Source organism: Oryzias melastigma, linkage group LG8, assembly GCF_002922805.2.
Source record: "Oryzias melastigma strain HK-1 linkage group LG8, ASM292280v2, whole genome shotgun sequence".
NCBI classification, from domain to species: Eukaryota; Metazoa; Chordata; class Actinopteri; order Beloniformes; family Adrianichthyidae; genus Oryzias; species Oryzias melastigma.
The window spans coordinates 20,053,327-20,068,043 of NC_050519.1; the positions used below are offsets into that span (position 1 = coordinate 20,053,327).

Here is a 14,717-nt window from a genome sequence, read left to right on the forward strand (position 1 = left end):
AACGGCCGTGCCAACACGTTAAGCCACACAAGCACGAAAAGCCTCCCTAAAAATGGTCCAAAAAAGTTCCTCCCTTACATGGAACCAGATAGATGCCAGATAAGAAATGTTCTGAGGCACAAACTTTGCTTAAATAGATGCACAGTTTAAGGAAACATGTTCCATCAAAAGCTGAGTCCTCTTTACTTTAGGGGAAAGGCCACACTATGTGGCAAAATTTGAGAAAACAAAACAAGCAGGGCTTTCATCATAGAGACTCAGAAGCAGGACAGGCATGCATCAGTGCACCTACAGGGCCTGGCTTGTCTTATGTGTGGCGGTACCACTGATCCAGGGGCGAATTCTGGACCTCTGAAAAGATATGAGCTGTCATCAAGTCGACATCTTTTCCCAGGATCATGCTTTTTTCAGGAGGACAATGTCAGACCTCATTCTGCACAATTTACAAGAGCCTGGCTTCAAAGGCACAGATATGCCTGCTTGACTGGCCTGCCTGCAGCCCAGTTCTGTCTCCCACTGAAAAGGTACGGCACATCAACAAAGGCAGGATCAGTCGGACCTGTTCACACGCTGCTGAGCAGACCACATCTTCCATCAAAACTTAAGGCAAATTCTTTTAACAAACCTAAAAAAAAACAGAGCACTTCCAGTTGATTAAAAATGATACTAAGAAAAGAATGAAACAATAATGTTCATACAGTTTCTTTCCATCTCTGGGAAATGTTTTCTTTGTGCAGTAACTATGAATTACTCAAAAATATTTCAGATGCTAAGTTTTTGCATTAGAGCTGTATATTTACCAACTTTACAGCATTTATGTAACAATTTTTGAATTGTTTTTATTTTTCAACTCCTTGACACCTCAATTTATTTCCAGCTGTGGCTTTTTTGGGGGCTTTTACTGTGTATGTTTTGTTTTTAAATGTAAAGCGCTTTGAGTTGCTAACAGTATGAAAGGTGCTTTTATAAATAAAGTTTGATTGATTGATTGATTGAAGAAAAAAATAATGTTTTGGCTATCGAGATGCTACATTAAAGTCACTTTGGACCTTTTATGGGAGTCAGAGGTTTTAAGGCAGGGGGGTCAAACTCAATCACACAAAGGGCCAAAATCCAAAACAAACCTTAGCTCACGGGCCGAACAGAATAAACATTTATTGAGTACTCTAAAACTACATTTCTAAACTTTTAAAGCTAAACGTTTTAACATAATTATAAACTAGATATATAGCATTACCTGCAGTAATACTAGTGTGAATGCTGTAAGCTGAATTTGGCTGCTGAAGATGCTAGTGCTGATAGCTGAAGATGCTGAAATTGATAGCTAAAAACATTGAAGCTGATAGCTGAAAATACTAAAGCTGATAGCTGAAAACGCTGAAGCTCATAGCTAAAAATGCAGACGGTGATAGTTGAAAATGCAAAAGCTGATAGCTGAAAATGCTGAAGCTGATAGCTGAAAATGCTGAAGCTGATAGCTGAAAACGCAGAAGCTGATAGCTGAAAACGCGGAAGCTGATAGCTGAAAATGCAGACGGTGATAGCTGAAAACGCTATAGCTGATAGCTGAAAACGCTAAAGCTGATAGCTGAAAATGCTGAAGCTGAAAATGCTGAAGCTGATCGCCAGCTAAAATATTAGCTAAATGCAAAATTAGCCTAAGAAACTAAAAAAAACTTAGATTAGCCAAAGTAGCTAGAATGTAGCTGAAACAAATATCTACACTTCAAAATATCCTAAAAAACTGAAAAAAAACTAAATTACCCAAAACAGCTAGCATATAGCTGAAATATTAGCTAAACCCAAAATAGCCTAAAAAATCTTAGTAAATGCCAAAATAGTCCAAAAAGCTAGCAGAATGCTAATTTTTAAAACTTTAAAACCGTAACTCTTTAATATAATTAAGAATAATAAAAAAGCAGGAATATTATTCCAGAATAAATCAACTTAAACCTTAAATAACTTTCAATATTTTACTCTCTATAAAAATATATTTGGTCAAAATTATACAAGTTAAAATTAAGCGAAAGATAACATTGGGCTAGGTATAATTACCCGGAGGGCTGGATCCGGCCCCCGGGCCTTGACTTTGACACTTGTGGTTTAAGGTATCGTCACATGCACCCAAACAAGGGTTGATCTTATGGGTGCTGCAGGATTTTGGGTTATCCGGACCTGTGGTGGGTTGTATACAGAAGTAGCTGGTTCAAAGTGGATATTGGGAGAACACAGGTATGTCTTGCATTACCCTTGAAGCTTGTTTGAAAGAGAACGTACAACTGTCGTGGTAAGTATTTTGCGAAGTATATGTAAGGATAATTTAAGTTGTGCACGCTTATGACATACGAATGATTCTGTCGTACAGTGTCTTTACGGCGCACTCTAGTCGTGAGTAAAGCATTAGTCACGCGACTGGCATTACAGCGAGATACGAGTTGTCTGTTGGCAAAAAATGAGCTAACCTGTACATGGTGTAAACTTAGAAAGACTCTTGCACCATTCACAGGATTTTGGAGGGCAACAAATTGACAAATTAGTACACATATCTGTGTCTCACCTACTTCACCCTTACTTACCCTTGAATGTTGTATAAGAGATCACTATGACCTGTCGCCCGCAACATATACGACCTTGATACTTGGTGTAAGCCACCTGTGTGCCCCATACAGGCTTGTCCATTTTTTCCCTGCAGACAGCTCGTATCCACCCGTGAGGGCAGTTGGAACTAATCCATTACATAAAAACCAAGTGTTTTTTTTTTCTTTTTTCCACTTTTGTTTGACCTAATCTTCCCACATTTTCTAACTCTTCTGAACTCACACCATTCAACTGCTTAAATGTTACAAAAAATGATCAGTCCCAGTAATCCAGATTTATAATTTAAACCTGTTTGAATTATACAAATTAGACACTAGATTAAAAAAAAAACCTTTAATAGTCTAATAACAACAAAGGTCAGTGACCACTTTCTTAATCCAAATAGAACACAAACATACATGAGTTTGTCTTTGCCGCTGAGGTTTTTTCACATAGTCGAGGATGACTTTAAAGGAGAGAATTTACAAGCCGTGTGGAACAAACTGCCCTCTGCGGTCAATCCCCCTTTCGTGCTTGGATGCCGGGACAACTAGGAATAAATACTGGTACGAGTTCTACCCAAAGCATGCCTCAGATTGTATGTAAACTGAATGCCATGCATTACTGAACAAAGTTTACACAAAGCATGCATCAAGTGATTAATCAGCTGAGGGGTTGTTCACACATTTTTATATAATAAGAAAAAATTGCCAAGTATAAGAAGTCAGCAAATAGAAAAACTATATCGGCTGATTCATTGTTGTAAGAAATTACAATAAATAAGCAAACAAAAATATCTTCACCTGAAAGGACAGCAGCAAGGCATTAATTGCTGCCTTTCAAAGGCCTGTGTATTTGGTTGCTTAGATACAAAATGTTAGGTATGAAGAGAAAAACTAAATAACCTGAGGCTGCTGTGAAACCTCGCCGATGGCAAACCTTGAAACAGTTGCAGCTCGGGCAGCAACAGGTATCTAAATTTAGAATAAATGTAAATTTGCTTTTTTTATTTAACAAGGGTTTTTTTTGCCATAAATCTTTAAATTTGGCTAAACACAAATGTTTTAGTTTAGTTTTTATCAATTATAATGCAGATTCAGTGTTTCCTAAGAGGATTTTTTTTAAGAGAACTGTTATTTATACGTGTCAAATTTTCACTCTTTTTTCTTTTTTTTTATTACATCAGTTGAACAAAAAACACAAACAATGTATTTCTGTGTTAGTGTTTTTACTGCTTTCTTTGTCATCATGGCCAGGAGACCACAGATGAAAACTAGCCTTTTGGCTAATTCTGTCTTTTTTAAAACCTTGTGTTTTGTCCTTTTTTATTATATGGTTTTCTTTTACATTGAATTGTCCCCCTTTAAATAAAATAAATAAATGCAAAAATAAATAAAAATACATAAAGCCCAAATGCAAATTTCCAGAAAAAAGTGAAGAAGAGCAAACTAATTAACATATCTCTGTTGGATGAAGAGTTTCCTTTTTGGATGAGATGACTAGTGTCCGACAACTGCTGCTTATCAAACTTCTCCTGAATGAAAATCCATCAAACTCCAAAAGTAGAACTTCCTCAAAAAGCCCATTCAACCCACCACTGTGGTTAATTGCTCCATAATTACTTATAATTAGATTATTTCTGTCTCTTTTCCCCTTTTCTCTGCAACTATTATTTTCCTCCGTTTCATTTGCCCAGGCAAGAGGCGCCATTGTTTGTGGGAGCCCCTACAGTAATTGAGTAGGAGGACACAAGAGAAAGACAAAGGAGGCAAAGGGGCAGAAGGAGGAGGTGGGGAACAATGGGGAAAGTGAGCTAAACGATGATATTTTGACAGCAGTGGGAGAGCTGGCACAGTGTAACCTGCTGGCACGCCATGCAGAGAAAACATGACGGCCCGGCGAGAAGCACGACTCTTCCTCGATGAGGAGAGGAGGCAGCAGTCCCAGATGTGGGCGACCAAAATACCCTCTGGTCTCGGCACACGTTTATCTTGTGTGGCAGAGTTGATGGACCTTCAATTGTTGATGCTTTAATTATATCTGGTTGGGAAAGATTTGGAACCAATGTGCAGGCTGTAAGCCCGACACAGCTCCTCCATGAAAGCAAACAGCTTTGGTGTGGGCTGTGGAACGCTGCAGAAATGAAAAAGGCAGCTCCAGCTTCGGAAGAGAGTCAACAGAGTTAACCTTCTGGCCCTGACCTCAAGCTGCCTGCTGTGGGAATCACTTCCTAATAGCATTCATCCACCCAATCAAGGCCACAGAAAGCTGCCGTGACAGCCGAGAGACACGCAGCTCCAATAGTCAAACATTGGACACATAATAAAGCAGAGGCTCTGGGTTATGTCGCTGGAGCCTGTGTGAGCCTGGGGAATGGAGAGCGAAGAGCTGAGATCAAAGATAGATGGGCCTTGGACCAACAAGGAAATGAAAAGAAGTGTGTCTCAAACAGAAGGAGGAAAGAGGACCAATCATATAGAGATGCATGACTTATTTGTATCTATAAATTAGTTTTTTCTATTTTCACAGTACAGATACATTTCCTCCCATCCTTTTCTTTGTATTAAATAGACCTTAAAATTATATTTTGTAATTATATTGAAGGTAGGAAAGAAACCCTCTTTTCAAATCAGCAGCAACTCAATATAAACCATCCTATTAGCTTGGAGTTCATGCCATGAGTCAAACTGGTTACTGGTTTCAATGAGTCTATTTACCAGCTGCTCCTTTTGGGGATGATTGCATTCTGCTAACTTTGCTCCGCCACTACACTTTTAAAAGAAGCATGTTCACACTGGTAGGAATCCATTTAAAAACCAGTTTCCCTAATCTATCCTGATTATGGAAACAAGGGAGTTCACTCACTCCTCCACTGTTAGTTCACTATATGAACCATTATCGAGGTGTTCAGATCAACAATTCCAAAATCCAGCGCCCTGGAGATTTCCCAGAAGTCTTTGCAAATAAACAGTGTGCATCAATGCTCACTAGATTCATAAATATACATTGCGTTTAAACATTTTGTCAGATGAAAAATGGCAAATATTATTTATTTTTTTCCACAGTTGATTCATGGCTAGTTTTTGTAAAATGTTCATTTTTATTGGGTTTTTATTTCAGCAAATTGGTGATTTCATATTTGGTTTTTAAAAAAACAAAAAGAAAATTATTGAACATGTGTCTGAATTGCATTAAAACATAGAACAATGAATAGTCCTGCACTATATAGTCTTTTAGGAGTTATGGAGTAATGAGGGAATTCAGACACAGCACAGGTTTTTGGTTTACAAGACCTTTAAGAAACCAGATAACTGGAGAAAGCTGGTAGTAATTAGGCTAATCAAGCTCAAGTAAACACACTCCTTGTTTATTGTGACACCTTAAGCAGCTCATGAGTTTAAAATTGTCACAGTTTTCAGTCACACTGTCAGGAGGTTGCAATGGTTTCAGTTCACCACCAGATGTCACTTTTCTTGGGTGGACTGAGTAATTATAATTTTGAATCTATATATATTTTCCAATCAATTCACAACTAATCATCCAAAGTTTAATACATCTATGTATAGATATCCATTTTTTGTTTTATATTTGTTTTGATTGCTTGAAATAAACACATTTTCTAATTCCAATTTTAGATCAAACATCACAATTGAAAAACAGCGTTTCTCATTTTTCGTTTGTGTTCTTGCCCCACTATACGACGGCTCTTCTCCATGGTGCTGTCCAAAACTTTGAGTAGAACACTTTCTGTTGCCAGTATGGGATTATTGACGCTTAAAGCTAAAACTGACATTTATCATATTTTTGGTACATTAAAGTCTCACTCTGATTTTCTATTGTAGAGGCGTTCCAAGTGGTCTTTTAGTTATGATCATGCTCATTTTTAGCCAAAATAAAAATAAAATCTCTCTTGTTTTTCTAGGACATTGTTTCTGCAGAGTGGCAGGAATTCATCAGAAAATTACATCTAAGTTTTCAGTTATGAGTGGGACAGTTGGAGCAAGCCCGCCCCACTTCCTATTATCCATCCTTACAACCCAAACCTAACATCACTGCTGCCACAATAATTGTGAGCAACACTGGAGCTATCCAGGTGAACAGATCTGAGCCACATGAAAAGGGAAAATGAAGATGTTCATGGATCTAGTCGTCTACAAGTGGATGCATCAGGGAGTGGCGCTTGTGGCCATGCCTGGTATATTTTCTTACACCACAAATACAATCTCTTTCAAACTGTCTTTTTGTCTGTTTCTGCTTCACAATGGATAAAGAAATTAAATTTTTAACTTAATTTTCTTCATCCAAAGGAAAAAAAAAAAAAAATCACACAAGGAGATTTTAAAAACACTTTTCATCTAAGTGGGTCTGAGAGACGCATCTATACCCCTCATCTTCTCTTATTGGGTCTAGATGACCCCTCCCCATACATTGATGTAAAGTAGACAGAGGTGGACAGGATTTTATCTCTGCCACGGACACCAGTGAAGATAAAAAACCCTTAAACGTTTAAACCGCTGCCTTGTGGGGTCCAGATAACCCCATTTTTAATGTAAACATGCCTAGGATAGCACAAGGGATACTACAAGTCGGCGATGATGACTTTCTTATTGATCTAAAATGTCAACAAATCATTGTTTAGCCCGAGCGAGTCGCCCCTTTAGATGTAAAAACATTGGTCCAAGGAAAGGATTACAGATAGACAAACTATTTTCTTTTGATGTCTCAACTCTGGCTCTGGATATGCCTTTCCAAATTTGGGGGCTGTCCTCCCTTTCCCCCCGCATGGAACAGTCCTTTCTTTGTCTGCTCTCTCCACTTCCTGTTTCATCTGGAACCAATTTCCCCCTCTTGCTCCGTCCCCGGGGGGATTGCTCTCATTGGTGCGCCACATTTTCAGGGGAATGGACAAGCCTATATTGAGCAGGAGACTGGCTGCAAAAAGCTGCTGGTGCTCAACGCGGCACATGTGGAAATGCCGTAAAGAGGGGGGAGGCGGTTCAGAGCAAAACCACAAGTCTAAGAGTCTCTGAGCAAGGTCATGGGGAACGAGGAGTCTTCTTATATTAAATAAACAGAGCAGGAGCTGAGAGTTGACGCGACTGCACTGTGATGAACACAGGCGAGCATCTATTGGTCCAAACACCAAAGAGTTGTGTATTTTCTGCTCATTTTTAAGCTGAGAGTTTGTGTTTCATTGACAAAACAAGGGCGTACACACTAGCAAAGAAAAATGGGAGGAAACCTTCAGCAGCAGCAGCTCCACATAAACCAAAATTATCCCCCCACCATCAAATTGTAGACTGAGTTAGTGCTACAGTGAACAGACTGGAAAAACAGAGATGGAGGAGTTCACAAAGAGAGTTTAGGAACATCTGGAATCAATCTGTCTGCAGGAGACGAGGGAGGAGGCTGGACGGAGGGACGGAGGGGGAAGGACAGAGGAGAAAAGAAAGGATTAGATGAAACGAAAAGCTGAGGAAGGAGGAATGTGGGTAAGGTGGCCAAAGCAAAGAAAATGGGAGAAATAAGAAAAAGCACATTTTCAAAATGGAGACAATGAGTCATAAGTGAAGAATGCCATGTGATTTATATTTTCATAAGGCGTGGGGGAAGGGACTGGGGGGGGGGGGGTGAACTCAATCCCTCCTTCATACTGGTGCAAAAAGAAGGTTTTAACAACACTTATAACTTGTTTAAAATCTTTTGAAAGAATAAAAAGAAACGTGAAACACACATTGAAGTGTTTTTTGTGGCGTTCTGTCATAGTTTCCAATCACTTTACAGTTTGTGAGCAGGGTGGAGCTGTTGGAGACTGGAAAGATCAGTAAAAGTGGAGGAAAGTAGTCACATAATGTGTCGCCCTGTCTGACTTCACCAGGGGCAAAAGCAAAGGGGGCCTCTCCTGTTTATTTTCTCCCATTCCTGCTCGCTATTTTAGGAGGAGAAGTTGGGGAGTCACTGAGGCAAGCCGGTAGGAGGAGGAAAGCACCGGCAGTGATGAAGGAAGGCAAAGAAGACATAGGTTCAACAGATGGTGAGTGCAAGGAGAGTGCCAGAGCGAGGGAGGGGGTAAGGGGGTAATTAGGCGGGCTGCTGCAGGCGTCCAGTGTTCCCTGAGAGAGCAACCTGAGGAGGAAACCATGTCTGGCTCTGCGGTGTCGGATTACCAAGAAAAAAAAAATCCCACCTGCTACCGCCAAACATCACCACGCCAAAAGCAAACGTCGTAAAAACTCAGAGAAATGACTGCTCTAACGTCACGCGACGTAAGGAGATAAATCCTACAGGGTTAGAGGACGACAACATCAATGCAGAAACGGAAAGAAAAGCGAATTAGTACAGCAGTCCATGCGGAAAAGCGCCAATGACAGAAAGTGATGTGATTGATGCGCCGTGCTCCAGAAGACACAGCAAAGCTAAACGCTGAAGGTGAAAATGATGGATGCAGGCTCTGGAGGAGCTACAGGAGTGCACGTTACAGGTGCCTGCTTATAGAAACGCACTAACATACAGTTACTCCTTTAGCTTTAGTAAAAATGCTCATACACAACTGGAACTCTGGAACTTATGGAGAAAAACCATGCAGAAGAAAAAAAAAACACTCAGAGTTAAAGTAGACCAAATATTTACTTATTCAAGACTCAAATTTTTCCCTTTTATCCCAATCCTGACCTATTTTTACAAATATATAGCCAGCGGGTACATGTCAAATTGAAGAAACCCTGAAACGTTAATTTCTGCGGCTCATTGAGCTCTAAAGTTTCATGCTAAATTTCCGTTTCATTCCGTCCTTTAACATCAGCCCCGCAGTAATGAGAAACGAGCATAATAAAAGACACTCCGTGAAAGATGTGTTCGTATAAAGTTGCATCCTGTACATGATTTCTGTTGCTTAATGAGCTGCATCAGTGTGCTGAACAGGCTGCATTATTGGTATGTGTCAGATTGAATTACTTCAGCCTGGCCGGTAAACGCATCACTGCAGCACGGAAACAAATTAGAACCAAATAAACAAAGAAAAAAAGAATCCCATTTTCAATCCAGTGAGATTTTAGAGAGCTCATGAATGTGTTTGACCTTTCATGCTGACCTATTCGATTGCACTAATACATACTTCCTGTCTTGCTGACACAAAGACAACAGCTTGTGTCGGCCAGCTTCCACGATAACCCATAAATACACTATTATCTACTTGTGCCACAAAGTTTTAACAAAAAAATAAAAGTTTAAATATTTGGTGTCAAATCTCAGGGTCACCCCTAGCCTTTAGTAGTTCAAAGAACTGATTCTGAGCTGTCAAACACTAAAAGTTGTCACATTTTGCAGTGTACTTTCTGAGTGAAAACACATTATTCATGACACCCTTTAACGGCGCTGTGACAGTGCATCGCTGCTGACCCTGTGTATGGGGAAACACTGCATTGACATTTCGCCGTGTGAGTTTGAGGGTGGGTGGAGATGGGAGCACATGTGACAGTTTGGGGGCAGCCTTGGGGAGGAGACACGCTGAGAGCGCTGACATGATGACCGTTAGGGAAAAGTTAACATGCAAGTTAAAAAAAACTCAATTCTAACCAGACTAGCAGCTCCTTTCTCCAGTATGATGCTTTAATTATGTGTTAGTAACTTTTTTTTTTGTTTTATTCTGACAGCAGAAGTATTTTTACGGAATGATGGAGAACAAAGCCAAACGGCAGCAAGAGAGACAATGAGAGTTGAGCAACTCCCTCTATCTGTGAAGTTTCTGCTTATCACTGCCAGTTCAAAAGTCAAGGGTGCCTCCAGTCAGCTCAAAGTTTACCAGCAATCATTAAACAGCAGCAGGAAGTCCAAAGTGAGGGACCAGTGACAAACCACAGATTCACAACACAAAAAAACATTCCCACAACCTGCAGGAAACCACTTTAATCAACTCTTGATCTTCAGTTTCAAACTTATTTTATAAAAATCAGAACATTCTTACACTTTTATGACTTCTGTTAGTTAATTCTAAGTTAAATAAACGCTATATAACTTGACACAACAGTTGTTAAAATATTCTGTTATTTACACAGCACTGATGAAGATGGATTACTTTATGAAAGCAAATCTTTAATTTTTTTAGTCCATTTTGGAGTTGAGCTACTATTTCAGCTACATGCTAGCTGTTTTGGCTAACCTAAGTTTTTTTTTTTAGGTTTTATAAGGCCAATTCGGCATTTTTGTAATATTTTAGCTGGCTATTAGCTTTAGCATTTTCAGCTAACAGCTTCAGCCTTTTAAGTTATCAATTTCAGCATCTTCAGCAGCCAAATTCAGCTTACAGCATTCACACTAGCATTATCACAGGTAATGCTATATATCTAATTCATAATTATGTAAAAAAGTTACAGTTTAAAGTTTAAAAATTTAGTTTTAGAGTGTTCAGTAAATGTTTATCCTGTTGGGCCCGCAAGCTAAGGTGTGATTTGGATTTTGGCCCATTGAGTTTGACACCCCTGCTACAGACAAATATAAACTCTCTAAAACAAGCAATAAAAAAGGACCCTTATTCGCATGTAAATATTGATAGAGACTTCGATGTTAAACTGTATTGAATTATTGGTGCACGATATGATGAAAACTTGCAATGTGCAATATTAGTGATAAATATTGGGAGAAAATACATGAACAATTAAAGTTAAAGTCCCACTATTTGTCACACACCTAGGTGTGTGAAATTTGTTCTCCCCATTTGACCCATCCCCTTGGGGAGCGGTGAGCTGCAGACACAGTCGTGCTCGGGAACCATTTGGTGGTTTAACCCCCCAGTCCAACTCCTTAGTGCTGAGTGTCAAGCAGGGAGGCACTGGGTCCCATTTTTAGAGTCTTTGGTATGACTCGGATTAGTAAAACAAAACACTCATACATAACGTGAAATTAACTCCAACAGTGTTGTTTAAATAAAAGTCAACATAAATTAAATTCCAAATGACTCACGTTTACGTTTATTGGCCAATGACGTGAAGGGCTCCATCTGATTTGTCAAAAGGGCTCTATTTAGTTTGTTAAATATGTCAAGCTGTCACTGCATTGTTTTAGCCTCTTTGTAACGCACTGACAGTATGTGAGAACTGGACAAAGTGGCCCCTCCCCACTGGTGCTACAAACAGGAAGTACCCATTGATTCAAATAGCCAAAATCCCATAGACCTTTATAGAGAAATAAACAGCTATTACTCAGTCATTATGTTTGTTAGAACCATTCTGGATCTGATGCTTTTATTATTGTGTTCTTGCTAAACCTCATTGTTTTCCTGGTATTATTTCAAGTCATAAATCGACCAATCAGATGCCTCACATTGAACGTTCAAGAAGTCTGCTTGAAGATTCTCCCAAGCTCACTTTCAAATGATAAGGGTGTGGCCTTCCAATGAGCTCACCCCTGATTGGCGAGAATTGTTTCCATAGAAACGATGGCTCAGACCGACTTGGGCCAATCACCGCTTACTGAGAATTTTTGGTTCCAACATGGCGATGTCCATACCACAAAAAAATGGCAACTGGATTGACTTAATTTGGTTGGAGCCGAGGAAAAAAGTTGTTTTCTATGGGTGATGTCACACTCACTCAGTCCGGTTCAAATATACAGTCAGTGAGTTAGCTATTTATCATAGCTGACGCGGTGTTTCGCGATATACATATTGTACAGGTTGATATCACAATTACTATAACGTTTCAGTTTATTATCTAGCCCTATTTAAGTTTACCTCATTCTCATTAACCTTATTTTTTTCAATTATTAATGTTTATATTAGGGCTGGGAACCGACTAAAAAAGTTAACAAATTAATCACAAATCTAGAAAAAATTAATCGCGATTAATGTTTTATTTAGTCCCAGTATTTGTCGACCACTTATTATCACAAAGTGATAATCACAAACTGAAATCATACACAGAAACAGAACATTTATTTTTAATTAGTGCTGTCAATCGATTACAAAAAAAGTGATTAATCGCACTTCTGTGTTGGGATTAATCCCAATTAATCACAATGTTTTACCAGGTAACATTTATTTGCACAATGTGGCACCTGACCATGGAGCAAATAATCCACTTTTTGAGAAAAAGTGATCTTAACCACAAAAAAAAGCAAGAATAAAGTACTAAAAACTGATTGAATATTTATTTCTTTTGTAAGTGACCACAGTATAAGCGGGATAATACCTGACGAAATGTTTTAACGCACGCCATGGAAGCCTGAATGCGTTAATGTTCACAGCCCTAGTTTTTATTTATTGTGATCTAATTTTACACAGGCAACAACACTGACATTGTAACTAGATTAACTTTTTAAAAAAGGAAAAAATGATTAAATTATTTCACCCTGCAGTTTTTCACTTACATACTTGTATATTTATACTTTTGTTGGAAAAACTTAAAAAAAAAAGAATTCAAGATAGGAAGAAAGAGACAAAAGGAAGGATGCGGACAGACGAACGGGTCTTTAATTAGGGCCCTTAAACATACACATTACCGGGATCGACCCACAATACACCTGTGCTGCTCCTTAAGGCCTAAGAGTACACAGGAAGGTGGAGCCCTGTTTTTAAATCTAAATGACTATTTGTGGTCAACAGCGTCAAACCGCACAACCCTGCCCCTGGAATACGTTCATTCATATCAACCACTACTTCCTGCCCCCCCAGCTTTGGCCCTGTACAGCGATCCGTCTGGTTAATGCCCTCTCCTAAATGAGCTTTGATCTCGTTAGCGCGACACAAAAGCCGCTTTACTGCCAACGATAGGACAAATCGGCTCTCCGAATCAGAGCGAGCGGCGTGCAGAGTTGACACTGTACTCCCACTACATCTGAGTGGACCGCGGCACTGCCCCGAGGGGACGCATCAATACCTCCAAAGGGGAGGGGAGCAATAAAAAAAAAAGAAAGAAATAATGGGATGTGAAGACAATAACGGGGGAAATAAACATGAAATGAAAGCATGAGAGGAGAGGCATGCGGAGAAGGAGATGGAGCGGAGGGAGGCAGACGGAAAAATGAGGAGAGAATGAAAGATGGCAGGAGGGGAGGGGGGCACTGATACAAAGCGTGGAGAGGTGGGGGTGCTTTGGCTCATTCGTACGCTGCGAAACCACGAGTCAATTAGCAATCTGGAAATACGCCTGGGGGGGCGAGATGGGGGACGAATCAGAGGACATGTGAGAGTGGAAGCAGGGATGAAATATAAAAGGAGGGGGGTGCTGTTTGTATGAGATGGGGGGAGTAACAAAGAGAGGAGGCTGCTCTCATTTATCATTACTGTGCCGATTTACAGTCAGTCTGGAAGGTCAGGAGCGCGCCCGCTCCCTCAGTGGGAGTCCACGCACCGCCGCCCCCCCAGGACTTATTCAACCCCAGCTCACATTCAGCTTCAGTGGAACTTCAGAGCCAGATTTACCATCTTAAAGCCTCAATGTAATTTCCTTTTATGCATAAAGTGTTAGTGAGCCTTTCATCTCCTGACTGTCTCACCCGCCACATCTCCCCTCTTAACGCCATCCGTCAATTTCTTTTCATCCGACATCCTGACAGATGCTAACAGCTCCGCTTTTCTACCCTCTCCCTGCATCAGCCACCTTTTATTCACCCCCCCAAAAAAACAGTCCCAGTTTCATCCCTTTTTTGCTCCTCCAATCCATTTACATCTTCATCCGAGCCACTTTTGATGCCCTGCATCGCTCTGCACACTCAGCCTTTAATTCACTCCTGTATGAATCCACCGATCACTCACCCTCACACACCTTTCTTCCATTTACCAGTTTACCCATCCTCCACGGCTGCAGCTAGTTTAACTTGTGTGGCATCCCATCAAAAGTGCACAGCGATCGATTTGATCCCATCATCTTCGCCGTCCTCTGAACCTTTCAGCTTCGCAGCACTCCTCTTTTTTTTTTTTAAACCAATTCTCCTGGACTCCAGTCATGCTCACCTGCCCTTCAACCGCTCTTTGGGCTCTTAAAACACCAGACGCTAGCTGAAATTTTCCATGGTACCAGTAGATTTAGAGGCCCTTCAAAAGCATATGCGTGTAGGCGTATGAATTATGTTTGGATGGAGAGGAATAAATAGCAACAGATCCTGGGAGGACAAGTGTGGTGTACTGTATTACAGTAGACCGGTCC

General features: G+C 40.1%; 1 protein-coding gene across 1 annotated transcript in view; it reads right to left on the bottom strand.

The window, feature by feature from the left end:
* Positions 1 to 14,717, bottom strand: part of LOC112145894 (RNA binding protein fox-1 homolog 2) — a gene marked incomplete at its 5' end in the record, with an annotated part of 64,675 nt that overhangs the window by 49,065 nt on the left and 893 nt on the right.